The 17,003-nt window shown below is 33.6% G+C and overlaps 1 protein-coding gene across 1 annotated transcript in view; it reads left to right on the top strand.

Moving 5' to 3' along the window:
- Nucleotides 1-17,003, top strand: part of CHES-1-like (Checkpoint suppressor 1-like) — a 68,500-nt gene that overhangs the window by 3,801 nt on the left and 47,696 nt on the right. The gene's annotated exons all lie outside the window — the stretch shown is intronic.

Here is a 17,003-nt window from a genome sequence, read left to right on the forward strand (position 1 = left end):
TCTACAATGCTTTATTTACTTTATTACACTTATTCGGAATTGACTTTAATTACCAAGCACACAGTTTGTCTCTAGTTAGCACGCAACACTTCTTTAACCGATCTGTTCAGTTCAACGCTTAAAACACTAGAGCTGGCAAAATATCGATAGCACTATCGATACTATCGATATTTTATTTTTTGAGCTAATATCGATAGCTATTTTTTCTATCGATATTATCGACAGAATTCCGCCATTAGTAATAATGAAAGAATAATCAAAAGAATAACGCCAGAGTCAACACAAATGAAAATTGTTTGGATCAATTATAACTGAAAAGTCTTTTTTATTTTTATATTTTTTGCCGCACAATGACACTACGAAGCATTTTTTCTTTTGTAAAATAATGATGCGTTTTTGCTCTCGAGGAACAAAATTGAACCCCTATATGAAATCCATTTATGAAATCCATTCTATTTCAACTGTCAATTCCTTTGCTTAAACGTCAAATAAAATCCAATGGATTTCACATGAGTTTTCATTTGCCATGTACCCAAAGAATTGACAGTTGAAATCAACTCGATTTCGTAAATGCAAACGAACTATGAATTTGCAAGTTTTAAATGTTTTTGTTTACTGGAACATAAAGGGGAAGGGAAAGGTTATACATAAACAGGCTGTAATTTTCATAAAGAAAGCTAACCTGACAAAAAGGTCTAATGTGTATGGCGTTTTAAATGTAGGAAATCCACTGGATTTCAGTTGTCACCTTGCTTATTTGTCAAATGAATCTTTACAAATAAATCCAGTGGATTTTATTTGACGTATACTCTATGTAGTTGACATTTAAAATCCACCATTTTGGTTTCAAATAAAGGCGATGAAAAACTAACGATAGTATCGATACTATCGATATTTTTATAAGAAATATCGAAACTACGAATGGTGCGGCTATCGATAGTTTGCCAGCTCTATAAAACACAACTTACTCGCCGTTGCTGATTCCACCTGTATTTATCCCAAAATCTCCCTGTTCGGGAATTATCCAGAACATCTGGTAACACCTCGAATCTGTGCAACGAGCACACAGACGCACATTCGCACTAATGGGTACTTTACACGGTATGTTTTTTACATATGAGTTGTCACTTCTCGCATACAAAATGTATATGCAAAGTGCCAACTCATATGTAAAAAAACAAACCGTGTAAAGTACCCATAAGCGAACAACCATACTCACATACATGGGCGAAGATCAATACAAGTGGATAAGCACACTAATGATGTAATTACAACAACAAACAAATGCAAGAAGTGGCAAACTAAACGATAATTACATGATTATGGCAAAACAAACAAAAGCACATTAATGAAAGGTAAAGTAAGAACTAGAATGATGAAGAGAATTCTACATGGTAATTGTTGTTGCTTAAATAAAGTAACTGCGTAATAAAACTTTACGTAACAATTAAACTAAATTAACATAAACCTATCATTCGTAACAATATAAACTGGCTATTACCCATTTTTTAAAATCTATTAGATGTAAATGCCCCTTTTTTAAATCTCTTAAGGCCGCTGCACATACGGCGCGTTGAGCGTTGCGTTACAACAACCACATGAAAACTTCAAGAACAAACTTGGCATCACTTACACATTGTTCATGTGGTTGTTGTTTTCAACGCGCAACGTGTCGCACAACGGACCGTATGTGCCGCGGGCTTTAGATGTAAATAAAAGAATAAGGGAGGCCGAGCCAGTTTTGAATTATGATGCCCTTTCTTTTTTAATGGATGTTTAGCTATAGTGTAAACGTACTATAAAAGGCGAATTTTGCTTTCGATTACGTACCCTTTAAAATTTTGCATCCACGGATGCAGTTAAATAAGTGCAAGTGTACAGTGCAAATGCCGCTGGTGTTCATCTTTTTCTATAATAGGTCATTTAGACTAGCCATAAATCCTCGACTGGATTTAATAAATCCAGTACAAATCTCATTGCATTTAGATATACATTTGGAAGATTTAAATGGCAGTCAGCTGATTTTTGTTCATAGAACAATTACCAAGGTAGATGCATCAGCCCATCTGAACGAATGTGAAACGTCAAAAGAATTTTTTGTAAATTGAATTCGTCTCAAAAACATACGTCAAATTACAAATGTATTGTTTAATACTGAAAATGTTAGCACATTATGCTACTAATGCTAACTAAAGAGCAAATAAAGAATTATTTTATCCCATCTAAAATAAATAAAGAATTATTTTATCGCATCTAAAATAAACAAACGAATTATTTTATCGTTTAGACACCATAAATATTAGTCTTGGTTGATTAAAATCAACTTTGTACATCAAAACAAATTTAATGTTTCCGCCTTGTTTACAAATTTTTACATTTTAAATTATTTTTAGTGTAGCAATTCACAGATGCATCTACCTTGTTTCTTGTGCCAGCTTGCAACATTTTATATTTTCTAGCAACATGTTGCAAAAAACAGAGTTGTATACGAGGATTTATGCCAGATTTAAAACAAATCCACTTAATAGGAGGATTTATTTTTGTATGGGAAATCTGGTAGATTTTGACTGGATTTAGCAAATAAAACCTGATAATGCGCTAAATCCGGCTAATGGTGTCATATCTAAATGGCATATAAAATTCCTCAAATTCTTCAAAACGTATACCCTCTTGTTTGTCTTTTGAAGGAATGTGTCGTTTATAGGGATCAACCAACTGGTTTTTTTGTAGAGATCCTAAAGCAACTGCTTATAAAATGTTTCGAACGGAGTTCATTTTTCATAACTCCGTGTGGACTGCATCGAAGGATGTAGTGAAATCATAACTCTACATTGCACCACTTCTATTTTTTTTGCTGGGTAGTTAACCTCAAATGGATTTTAGAAAAAAATCATCATTTAAGTTGTCACTTCCGTTAAATACAAGTTTAAAAACATGCACATTTTCCTACAACAGGTAAACAATCGAACCACTGTAAAATTTGTGTCTATTTCTAAAAGTAGAGTAAATGTCATAACAACACAACATATCTACATAATTGAATGTGTCATAATTTCACACCCTAGCCACATTATTAAAAGCCGCTAAACGAAATGTGGCATTTGTTTTAAGTCTATATATGTATATAAATAGGCATGTGTGTTCACACACATAGGAAAAAAGAAATAAAAAAGCAACAAACAAATTTTAAGGAAATGTTAGATGACAAGCAGTAGTGGAATTCTATAACTCATTTTTTAAGTTACCGACAGAAATCGGTAGAATTAAAACGCAAAATTATGAATGAAAAGTTTCAATAAAATACTGTTGCTATCGATAGGACTTAGCGTCAGCTTTATTTTGGTTGTAAACTTACCGAAGAAAATCGGAAATTACCGAAATAATAAGCATTTTAATTTTATCGATTTTTGTCGGTAACTCGAAAAATGAGTTACAGAATTCCATAAGTAATAGGATATTTTGTTTAAAACATATAAAAACTATTTTAAAGCAAGCGGTATGACTTAGCATCTACAGAATTTTGCGCGTCATTGATTTGATTTTAGGGCATTTAATATGCACCATTTTGAAAATACTCCCAGTAAAGTAACCTTTTTCATGCTAATGAAAATCGATTGCACATTTCTTTTATACCAGTTTCCGATGTAAACAAAACAAGGCATAGCAGATAACAGGAAAACAAAAAACAACAATGAACAAAATCATAGTGTTTGTATGTATGTGTCCCTACTTCCGTACCACGAGACTTTGGTTTGACCAATGATGACCCCCATTATTATGAGGAAGTTAAAATAAAAACATGTAAATGAAATTGAATTTCTAACACATACAGATACAAACATACATATGATATGTATGCACGTTCGTACATACCTGCCTATTTTAAAAGACATTGTTGAATTTATTGTACTTTGTATTTATAAATGCATTTTATTTTTAACCCCAAAAGCAAAAGACAACCGCAATAAAAAACATATTTTTGTTCAAAAACTCAAAAAAATATACATTCCTCTCCTCCGCAAAGAGAGAAAAGATTTTTTTTTGTTTTTATGTTTTTTTTCGCTCTTCCAACAGAACAATATTAGGTTAATAAAAAGAACATTTTTGTGTGGGCTTTTATATGCAAAAAACCCGGAAGAACACACGAAAAAAGAAGAAAATATTGTTGGACTAGATGAAAAGAAGAAACTAGAAGAAAATGTTGAAAAATGGTAAAAAGATTGTTGTCATATCATCAATGGGTTTTAGCAATAAACAAAATATATTTGTAATGTTAGTTTCAAATTCCATAAGACATTTTTTATATTTATTTCTACGTTCAATGTATATTAGGGATTTAAATATATTCTTCAGAAAAAACTTCTTCATATAAATGACATGCCGAACACTAAAACACCGCTTATAGAGGCGGTAGAAAATTTGTTAATATGGTGTGGTATTTTGATAAGTTTGAAAAAATAAAGCCCTAATAAACATGTGTTCTTTGATTTCAAAAACAAAAGATTGAAACAGCTTCTCCTTTTTCAATGAATTTCCAGCGACCTCAAACATATTTGCAAGAATTATACTCTCTGCGGGAAAAAAGCATTTGGTGGAATGATATGGAAACATTCAAATTGAAAATCTAACGAGTTTTCATTCATGTTTTCCAAAATATTCAATCAAATGTGAAAAATTAATAGTTTTTTAAATTCAAATAATTTATAGACATTTTCTTATTTTGTTTACATTTTCCGGTGACAGTAACATTACAAACAAAAACAAATTTTTAACGGGTTTGTTAATAAGCAAAATTGCCGCATATGGAGTGACACCAATCCACAAGAGACCCTACAGACTCCATTACATCTAGAAAAATGCACCGTATGGTGCGGTTTTCACGCTGGTGGCATCATCGGACCTTATTTCTTTAAAAATGAGGCCGGAGCTCGCGTTACGGTCAATGGAGATCGTTACCGCACCATGATCAATGATTTTTTGTTTGAAAATATGGATGACATTGATCCGGAGGAGATGTGGTTTCAACAGGATGGCGCTACGTGCCATACGGCGAACGCAACCATCGACTTATTGAAATCAAAATTTGGCGATAAGTTGATTTCGAGAAGTGGATCTGTCAATTGGCCTCCAAGGTCGTGCGATTTGACACCTCTCGATTATTTCCTGTGGGGCTACGTGAAGTCACTGGTTTATACTGATAAACCAGCAACAATTGATGCCTTGGAGGCCAGCATTGTTCGTGTTATTCGTGACATACGGCCAGCAGTGCTCGAAAAGGTGGCCAAAAATTGGACGTCCAGAATGCACTTCGTCAAGAACAGCCGCGGTGCCCATATGCCCGAAATCATTTTCAAATGTTAATGTCACGTATTGATCTTTCGAATAAAAAAATTGTTGATTACAATTTAATTTTTTGTGTTATTTTTTAAAATTTCAAGTTCTATCGGGCTTAAAAAACAACCTTTATTTGTTGTAGTATTTACTTTACCTGGTTTGTTCTACCATGAGTTGAAAATTATTATTAAAGTCCCTATTTACATTAGGCAAGTTTACTTGCGACAAGTCCCTTTTTGTAGGAGAAACGCGTAAGGGGAATGGAAATGGAAAAAATTGCTCGTACCGGCAATTTTAAGGCAATTCCTTTTATATTTTTCGCATTTGACATTATTTTCTTTGTTTTGAAAACAAACTTGTCGGAACAGAATTGCCTTTTATAAGCGCAAGAGGCAAGGAACGAGAAAATTGCCGCAAGTAAATTCGCCAGTTTTTTGTTGCCCTATGTTCCACCTAGGAACCTGGATATTAATAATAATAATAAACTCGCCAGTTTGGTGAAGAGAGGGCTGAGGAATATGGTAACCCTTTGCCTCTCAACACCCTCTCTTACCGACAAACTGACAATTGCCGCAAGGAAAATTGCCTAATGTAAATATGGACTAATGTAAATCGGGACAAAAAGTTTAAAAAGCTTATGGGTACTTTACACGATATGTATTTTACATATGGGTTGTCACTTTGCGTATACATTTCGTATATAAAAAGTGACAACCCATATGTAAAATACATATCGTGTAAAGTACCCATTAATGCAAGGCATATTGGTAGTTGCATGAATTGCAACAACTAACAATTTTACAAAAACAACATTGTTGTTATTGAAAATAAAAGTAAAAACAAATATATTGAATAATAGGGTCGTTTTAACATTTTTTAGGAAAAACTAACAGGCATGTCACAGATTCTGATCGGAATGGTTTCAATTTCGTACTTTTATTTCGATCGTTTTTGTTTTAGCTTCTTCAGATTTCGATCGATTTGGTGAATTCCGAAAATCTTATTATTATAAATATGGCAACATTAGAGGAATCAAAAGAAACAAAACAAAAACATATGATTAGTAAACACTGTAGATGTGGGAATTGTGAAAATGTTGTGCAAAAAAGCATTTTTTGTGCGAAAAGAAAGTTAATTTTTATTGGATTTTCAATTTTTCTATTGTTTCTGTAATTGAGGCGCACTTCTTTCGCCTTTTGTTTTCTTTTATCATTGCTTTAGCTTTGTTCCTTAATTTTTTTTAATAGTAAAAGTAGCAAAAGAGGGAAGTTCTCTCAGAGAACTGCGAAAATTGCTCTCACGTAAACGGAAAAATAGTATATCTGGCAGCAATGTCAAAAAACAAAAATGGCTGCTTAAAAACAAAATAACAAACAAAATAAATTTCACTGTTTTTTATTTTTTGTTCCACTGGTTTAAATTTTTATTATTTTATTTAATTTATTTTTATTTTGCTTTGACAAAGCGCGTAGTTTCTTTTTTTTTCCTTTTGCCTTAATTGTCAAATAAATGTCAAATCAGCAGTTTGACAGATTTTCCATTTTTTACACAACGAAATTTGTCGGGCAGAATGTAGTAAAAGAGAAAGCCATTTTGGCTCTCTCTCACTCTCTTAAAAATTGCTTCCAGTTTTACTACTTTTTGTTGTTAAGGAACGCTTTTCGAGTTAAAAATGGTAAAACATGAAGGAACTTTAACGTAAAGGAACAAAGCTTTTGATTTATCATTCGTAATGCCAGCTTGTTTAGTTTTTACAAATTAGCAACGAAAAAATTATGTGGCAATACTTTGTTAATGATTGGTTTCTTTGATTGAGAAATAATGGAAATGTGCGAATTTTTAAAATAAAAGGATAAACAATTATGAAATTAAATGAAATTTTCTTAATAAAACAATATTTTTATTATTTTTAAGTGTTTTTGGAGTGTTTTAAAGTGACATGTTTCCAACAAATACTATTCCACTTTAGAAACTAAAAGTGGTTTCATTCCGAAAAAAATTTCGTTTTTCGGTTTCTGAAGAAGCTAAATACGGAATCAATCAATAAAATAGAACAAATTTGAATTAAAATGTAAATATAAAGTATTCAGAACTGTCGTAGGCCGTTTTTATTACACGTTTAGTCCGTGTTTAGACACACGGGTAAGTAAATTCAGTTTTTAGGCAATAGGGGGTAGGAAAGAGTATTGAGGAGCTCTTTCCTCTCCGCTCTCTCCCAAAAACTCAATTTACTTTCCCGAGAAATTTGTGTGTCTAAACACAGACTTTGGGTGAAAAGAAATATTTTATGGTAACAAATTTCGAAGTTTCAAATTTCATGAGTAGACCCTATTACACTTTGAAAATAAAAATACAGCTGATTGTCACTTCTACCTTCTATAAATATGCCTTGGTATTGACAACATTTTGTTCTTTCTGGTCAATATGTGTGTGTATACAAACACTTTAATTTTGCAAACAAAAATTCTAAATGGATTTTTAATTTAGATCTCGTGACATTATTTTACATGTTTTAAAAATTTGTTTGTCTATTTATAGAAATGTATAGGCATTCTCGTGATTATTTCAACTTTCAGTTGTTTTGCAAACTGATGAAATTCTAATAATGGACTACTTATGACGGTACAAACAACAAATATTGAGATTTTGTGTGTGGGTGTGTGTGGATTTAAAGATTTACGTTATTATAGTACATTTAGATTTACGAAAACCACTGGATTTCAAATTTCAATTCCACTGCTTATATGTTAAATAAATCCCCATAATCCAATGGGTTCTTTGACTTATAGTACGTTTACACATAACCAATCAAATGTCACTTCTATTGTCTATACGTCAAATAAATCCTTATATAGAAGGTTAATCCGTCAAAAATCTATAATATAAACAAGCTGTTGTACAAACTTTTGGGTTATCGCACAGACCTTTTGTAAACTACACAAAACAGATTGAAATTTTAGTAGAAAAACGCTAAATTGACACTACTTATTAAAACAATTCAAGCTCTGTTCCAGAACTAAAAAGTTTTTAAAATTTTTACCACTTTTACACATTTTGCGTTATCGTACACAAAATTTACATGAAAATCGTTTACGACTTTTACCACTTTATAAAGTACGGGAACAGGCCATTAAACGTGGGTTGCCACTTTCATAGGCTATTTAGATATGAGTTACCAAACGGCCTTTGCACAAAGGTGAGAACACAATGAGCAATTCAGGCTTATCCAAGCCTCAATTTCTGTAAAAGCATGATACAATAAAGTGGAGGTAGGCCAGGTATGAAAATCACTGAAAAATGCTACCCTGCAGCCATGGCTTAAAACGTCAAATGGCATGGTACAATAATAATGGTAGATGTATCTGCATAGCTAGTCCGTTTTATAAAAACATATGGAACTAAAGCCTTCGGTACATAAGCTACATCGCCTACTAGCCTTGCTTGCTTCTGATAAGATTATAAAGAAGAAAAGGGCAACACAGTTCGAAATTTGCTCCGCCTTCTTTATTCTTTTATTTTGATTATGTCAGAAATGAAGCAGGAAAGCAAGGCAGCCAGGCGAGGCAGCTTATGTACGCTGGCCTTGATTGCTGGCATCCGATTTGCAGATAAATATCAGTATAATTTTTAAAAAAATCGTAACATTTACATTCCCGAACTTTTTTGAACAAATTTGAATTAATATCAATAATTGATAAATCGTTCATCCGTAAGTTTTACTATTAAAAATCAACAATTTCAACAACAATCAATTTTGCCACGCGAATACACATTTTTTGTCCATGTTTTCAATTTTAAGATATAGTGATACAGCAGAAGTTTTTTGTTGGAACAATTCAGCGATACATCTACCTTTATTATTGCATAATGTCCAAAACAGTACAAAATGTCAACACTGCTTTTGACAGATTAGGCCATGAAAAGAAAAAAATTGTAATCAGCTGTGAGCTGTGGCCTACCTTTACTTTATTCTACCATGTGTAAAAGAATAAAGAAATCCAAGATCGCATTTATATCAGATAGTACCTGACCTTTGTTCATTTAAATGAAATTGAGCGTGAGGCAAGCAAACAAATCATTTTTTACTGGGTTAACCTTTTTTGCCAGGATTTATTTGACGTTTGCGCTATGGAATTTACATTTGCAAACCAGAGGGTTTATTAAATCCGGTTAAGTGCAAATGGGGTATTAGCCGGATTTAGTGCATTATCAGAATTTATTTGCTAAACCCGGTCATAATCTACCAGATTTGCCATACAGAAAAAATCTCGCATTGAGTGGATTTGTTTTGTCATTCGGCTTATTCGCGTAAACCATCGACTTCCAAAAAACCCCAAAGAAAAAATCTGAAGATGTTAAATCGCACGGTCTAGGCGGCCAATTCTGGTCTCCAAAACGCGAAATAACACGACCGGGAAATGACTGATGCAGAAATTGAATTGTTTATCTGGCTGCATGACATGTCGCGCCGTCTTGTTGAAACCGCATGTCCTTCACATTCATTTATTCAATTCTAGGCAAGAAAAAAACTGAACACCACTGACTGTTTGCGCTTGACCTGCTTGATTTTCATAAAGAAGGTCCAATGATTCCTCCAGCCCAAAAACCACACCAAACAGTGAAACGGATGCATTTGCTTCTCGTGAATCACTCGATGATTTTCCTCACCCCAAATGCGACAATTCTGCCTATTGACGAACACATCAAGATGTAAATAGGCCTAGTCAATGAAGATGATTTTATCGGCAAAATCAGCATTTTCATGTTGTCTCTACAATACCAATGATAATGCGTTGTTCATTCGTGTAGCACTCCATTTTTACTAACCTCGTACCTTCTACTAGCAAACAATAACAATTGTTCAAATGTCAAACAATGACACTTCGAATGGCGCCAAATTTCAAAATATCGTTCTACTTGGACACCCTTTATTTCACGTGCAGTTTGTATACATTTTGCTTGGCAAACAACAAAAACTGAAAAAAAGAAGGAAGTAGGAACTAATTAAATAAAAAGTTCTTTAACGTTTGTTTTAAATTTCCATATTTGTTTCGACATCCGCAAATGTCTATAGTGGCGATGGCAAAATAATGCATCAACTGACTGTCATATAAATCCTACAATGGTATATCTAAATGCTGTAGGATTTGTTGTACTGGATTTATTAAATCGAGTGGAGGATTTATGAATATTCTAAGGCACGTTATTATATCCTCTCTGTAGTTAAATGTTGGCCGGTATCAGACAGATAAACCGTTTTTTATTCTTACAAGTTTGGTTTAAAAAAGTGTCAGATAAATTAAAAGGAACTTTGTGTTTCCTTTAAAATTTAAAGTGCGCCCGGGAGTATGCTGCAAACAGGCAAACTTTGAGTAATTTGACGTATGCAGATTTTTTTGCTTGATATTGCCATATTTTTACAAAATATAACATTTATTCTAAATGAAAGATGTAATAACAAATCCTTGATATTGCGAACTTTATTCCTTACTTTTCTTAAAGTAAGGCATAACAAAAATGGACTTTACAGACAAGATGTAAGAACGGGTCTTAATCAGGCATAACATACATAAATGTTTAAATCCTGTGTTTTTCGTAAATCTAAACGTACCATAAGGTCCCAAGTTTAAGGTACCATTGCAATCTATAGCTTCTATCGGTGGTGTCAGTTATCCTCTACAAGCAAATCCCACAGTGGAACTAGTTTGTGAACTACACAAAACTAGAGCAAGGTGTTAATAAAAACAACGCTAAATTGACACTACTTATTAAAACAATTTGATTAATCCCAATTTACATTAGGCCATTTTCCTTGCGGCAATTGTCAGTTTTTGGATGAGAGAGGGTGTTGAGAGGCAAAGGGTTACCATATACCAGCCATGCACACGCCTTTACGAAAACGTTAAACACAACTCTCTTTCCCATACAATTGCCAACAATAGCATGCTTTTCGTGTGCATCTCTGCCATATACCTTACCTCCCTCTCCATCAAACTGACAATTGCCGCAAGGAAAATTGCCTAATGTAAGTCCCGGTTCACACTAGCTTGAATTTCATTAAAAAATTTCATGAAATTAGGCGTTTCTAGATCGAGTTCCATAGTAGGGTAAAATCATGAAATTGGTGTAGTGGGGGATTCGACCTAAAAACGCCTAGTTTCATGAAATTTTTTAATGAAATTCACGCTAGTGTGGACCGGGACTAAATACGGACTTAGAGCTGGCAAAAAATCGATGGCACTGTCGATTGTATCGTCTACTTTTTAAATATTCAATATCGATAGAAAGTTTTGCCTATTGATATTACGGATTAAAAATCTTTAACCTAAAATCTATGGAAATGAACAGATGAACAGAATTTTGTGGATCAGAGAAAAAAGGTCCTTAGTCACACGGTACAAATTTTTCGGAAAAGTAAATTGTATTTTTGTGACTTCTTATCAAATAAAAGCAGTTTTGTTTTTTACTTTATATATCTGTGCAGTGCTTGTGCAAAATATCAAAAAAGCTTAGACATTTCCGCCAGTTTTATTTCCAAATTAATGGTGATGAAAAATTAACGATAATATCGATAGCTATAGATTTTTTTGAAATGAAATATCGAAAATATCTAATATTGGAAATGTCGATAGTTTGCCATCTCTAAAGGCCTGCGTACATAAGCTGATCTGCCTGATTGCCTTGCTTTCCTGCTTCATTTTTGACATATAAAGGGCAACCTAGTTCGAAATTGGCTCGGCCTTCTTTGTCCATTTATTTGATGTTATGTCAGAAATGAAGCAGGAAAGCAAGGCAACCAGACGAGGCAGCTTATGTACCCATGCCTTAAAGCGGGGTACCCACGATCAGTTTTGGCTGTCAGTTTTGCTCAAATAATCGGTTGCTTGCCAATGTGACCGTTCATTTTTGTCAGACATCAGGCAACCACAAAATATTTTGTGGTTGCTGTACGGTTGGACAGTTATCGATAATTCCGAAAAATCGACAGTCAAAACTGATCGTGTGTACCCCGCTTAAGTTTGATATGTGGCCAGGCAGATTTTAGTGTCACTTTAACCTTGGTAACATTAGATGTCAAAATTTGACATAAATTCAATGCAATTGACACATTATGTTACCATCAGCTGGGCTGATAACGCTACCTTCTTATTGTATCATGCTTTAACCAGGCGTTTACAAACGACAGATTTGGGCATACAAGGTACCCGCATCAGACCAGCTGATGTACTGCAAGCTGTCAAAAAAGTTGTTGAAATTGAAAACACAAAAATAAAAGGACAAACCTTTAAATTAATAGTTGTGATTTTTTTAGGATACCTGCCTTTATGAATACTACCTGACTTACCTTTCTGAATACCTTCCTAATGAAATTTTGTTGAAAAAAGTTATGTGAATCGCTTTATTTTTGGAAAACATTTTTGACATTTCACAGTACTGAACTGTTAATTCTGCCATGAGCAGACAATAGCAAAAATACATACCTTTTTCAGCTATACATTTACACATTTTCAAATGTGTTTTGAGCAAAGTCCCAATAGAAAGTGTCTTTAAGACAAGAGTGCGATAGTTGACGACTTTTTCACACAAGTGTCCCAGTATTCATGCACGACAACATGGGCGACAAGTTAAGCGAAGCTGTTGTCAATGGCGACTTGGAAGACAAAAACCCCGTTATTTCGTTGACGACTGCTTTACAGACATTGCCTTGCTATTTGTCATTGACGGCCCTACTAAATCCGAACAGAAGTTATAAACAAACTTTGAGAGCTTCTCCTGCAAAACTCACTTTTTAGACTTAGCATACTATTATTTGGAGGTGTCGAAATTAGAGCTGTTTGTCGGTGGAACCTTCTTAAGGAGGATTTATTTATATGTACTGTTATTTCAAAGCTAGCTTTTTTGAGCAATTTTTGGGTTTGTTGCCAAGACACAATGCAATACATGATCATGCATGTTGTCGTACATGAAAAATTCATAGATTCTTCAACGAATCGTCGACGAAAATGTCATCTACAATCCGATATTCTATTGGGGTATTAATGGATTGGTGAAAATGGTTTGTAACTTTGCTATTGTCTGTCCAAAATAGTCTGTGTGAAAACGCAGGGTTTTAGCAGATGAAGATTAACCCAATGGATCTATTGGATTTACCATTGAGAGGATTAAAGTGGATGTCCGCTGATACTTGTTTACATTTAAATATATATTATTTTTATTTATTGACTTTATCGAAGAAAAATTTGTGAAATCTTAAGTGCAAAGAAGCACCCTTACTTTCATATTGCACCTTTTCTTTATAGGAGCACCCTTTTTTCTGAAAGAAAGGGTGTTTCTACAGTCTAACTCTAGATGATTTACAGTGTTATGCCTGATTTAGACTATGATGGATTTAGCAATTATCTGGTTTTATTTGACATAAATTGTATGAAAATGACAACTTAAATCCACTGGATTTGCTAAATCCAGCATAGTCTAAATGTACTATTACTCTAGATTCTATATAATTTATAAATCATATTTAATTTCTTGCCTCTGTTAGTGTCTATTTTAGTTTCTTGGCAGAACAAATAGCAAGAATAACTTAAAAAAAACAAACCAACATAGTTTTGTTTTCGTCACATTGCCCATACATTAAATTAATGATAATCACACATAATAGACTCGTGACTCGCGTAGATACAGATAGTGAGTCGTCGCCTCATATTCGCCCCTCTTCACTCTGTGCTCAACAAATAATGACTGTGTAATAGCAAGACCATACTAATCATTCAACCACGAGACCCATAAAACCTGCCATACCATACAGCCAGTTCATGATGTACTATAACGACGACTACGACCACCGCCATAACTATCACCATCAGTAGCGTCAACGTCACTGATGTTTTTTTTTTTTTTTTTTTGCTTGGTAGAACTGCTACTTGGGTAACTATAGGTAAATAGTTATAACCTCCCATTGAAAATTGCATGCATGCAAAAGAAATATTTTAGTTGCCAGGTGGGTTTTTAGTTTTTCTGTTTTGCGATTTTCTTCAATCTCATCTCCTTGGGTAGCAAATGCTTAGATGTAGATCATCTTCTACTCTTTTTAGTATGATTGTAAAACAGTGACCACTAACAACATGTCCCATATTTGCTTTGAACATTTATTGTGAAATGCCAAAATATGTTTTCATGTGTTTGTTTTCCTTTATATTTAGAATTTTGAAGATAATAATAAACCCAACGGTTTTCAAATGACAATTCCATTGTGTATACGTCAAAAAATCCTCATAAAGTAGGTTATAGCACGGTTACACTACAGTTGTTTTGCCGGGTTAACCCACTTCGAGAGGATTTATTTGACGTTTGCGCTATGGAATTGGCATTTGAAATCCAAACCCACTGGGTTAATCTGGTTAAGTGTAACCTGGGTATTAATCCCGCAAACAAACTCGTTTTACTCTAGCTTAATTGTATTGATCAATATTGTAAACAAATAGTGACATTATTGAAGATTATAAATTATAACTAGTCACATTTACTTGTAGTTGCTTTTTTATTGCAATCGAAGATAATATCAAAGTTATCGGCCAGTATAAACATCAAAATGCCAAACTCACACCTTTCTTTTTTGTGTTTTCCTTGAACACGGCAACAGCCGAAACAAAAACTATTTTTTTCGACTATCTTTTATTAACTTTTTTCGGCTATCTTTAATTTTTTTCTTTCTTGATTGGTTGAAGAAACTGGGCCAAATGCTAAGAATTGAATAAACAAATATACGTACAAACATACTTGGCTATGCGGTAAGATACGTATGCGTGTGTGTATGCATTTTATGTACATTCAAACACACAATGTGTGTAGGTATATATGTGTATATCTTACGTCGACAACAACAACAAACGTATGAAATATTGCGATAATAGCAAACATGTGGCTTTGAAATCGTCGCATTGCAACCTTGGACCTACAACTTTAAAAAACGCGTGTCTCATATTATTTGATATTTACTTGTTTTTTAATACCTCATTGGAAATTCAGAAAAAAACATTTACAACTGTCCTAAGAATATGAACGGGTTTTCTAATTATTTTCAGTAAAGATTAAAGGCTCAGTAATAATTTTATTTACTCAAAACTCCTTTAATAGCACGTTTATGCTTTGTTTACATTTACAAAATCCACCTCATTTCAACTGTCAGTTCCTTTGCTTATAGGCCAAATGAAAACTCACCCGAAATCCATTGAATTTCATTTGAAATCTAGTGGATTTCGTAAATGTAAACTTCCTATTAGATGTACGAAATCTACAGAATTTCAAATGTCAATGACACTGGGTATACGTCAAATAAATCCTCGTCATAAAACCGATTTTACCTATACGTTGATATTGCAAATGCAATGGATTTCTTAAATCTAAACGTACTAATGGTGCCGGTAAAAACGGTCAAGTTATGCCCCCTTTGCACTTTACCGGATTTAATAAACCCACTGGATTTCAAATGCCAATTCCATGGCGCAAATGTCAAATAAATCCTCATAAAGTAGGTTAATGCAAACGCCGTTTTAGTTATCCTTTTCAAGTAAACCGTGCAGTAGAACCTGTTTGTAAACTACACAAAACAAGAGTGAGGTTTAACTATAAAAAACGCCAAATTGACACTACTTACTAAAATAATTTGATATGTGGCCAGACAGCTTAAACTTGGATTTTGGTTGCCACCACAACCAAGTCCATATTTATAGCTCCCTTTACGTGCAAGAATCTTAAAGTTTTACCGCTTTTTACTCGTAAAGCGTTCCTTTACTTCTGACACCATACAATTCATATGGGGGCAGTTTACAACTTTTACTACTTTTGCCGGTTTTACCATTTTCAAAAGTAAAGGAACAGACCATATATTAGGCAATTTTCCTTGCGGCAATTGCCAGCTTGATGAGGAGAGAGGTGAGGCATATGGTAATCCTTTGCCTCTCAACACCCTCTCTCACCGACAAATTGACAATTGCCGCAAGGAAAATTTCCTAATGTAAATAGGGTCCAACCAAAATATTTTAAAAGTAGAATTAGACGTGACATAGGCATAACCATAGAAAACCAAAACCCAATTGGTTCTTATGGTTATGGCTATTGCATTACGTTATGTTACTACTAATCGAATACATTGATTTCCATAGGCTTGGTTCAATCAGCTGATTGATATGGCGTTATGGTTATGTCACGTCTAATTCTACCTTAAAACAATTAGGCTTTGTATGTGGAATCCCAGAAAAATTTAAAAAATGCGTTTATAATGGAATAGGATGACAAAAACAGTTATTTAATGCTCAAATAACAAGAATACAATCAAAAATTCAATCAAAAAAGTATAAAACACCGTAGTTGTAATGTAATGTTAATGGGTATCCATCACACTGATATGGACCAAATCCCTACGATCATATGTTTTTCAAGACCCAGACTTTTGGCTTTTGAAAATAAATAATGCAACTGCATTCTAAACATGGGATTTTATTAAATTGACAACTTAAATGTGAAGAAATTTCAATTAGTTTTGAAAATTTTGACCCTTGGACCCATAACCATGCTTCTCCCGTACGACCCGCCACTCCCCCGAAGAAGTACGTATGGCTGATATCAGTTTCAAAATTTTATTCACTTTTAATCTTCCCAAAACAAATACA

This window comes from Musca autumnalis, unplaced genomic scaffold, assembly GCF_047663935.1.
Source record: "Musca autumnalis isolate F117 unplaced genomic scaffold, ASM4766393v1 scaffold_3, whole genome shotgun sequence".
NCBI lineage: Eukaryota > Metazoa > Arthropoda > Insecta > Diptera > Muscidae > Musca > Musca autumnalis.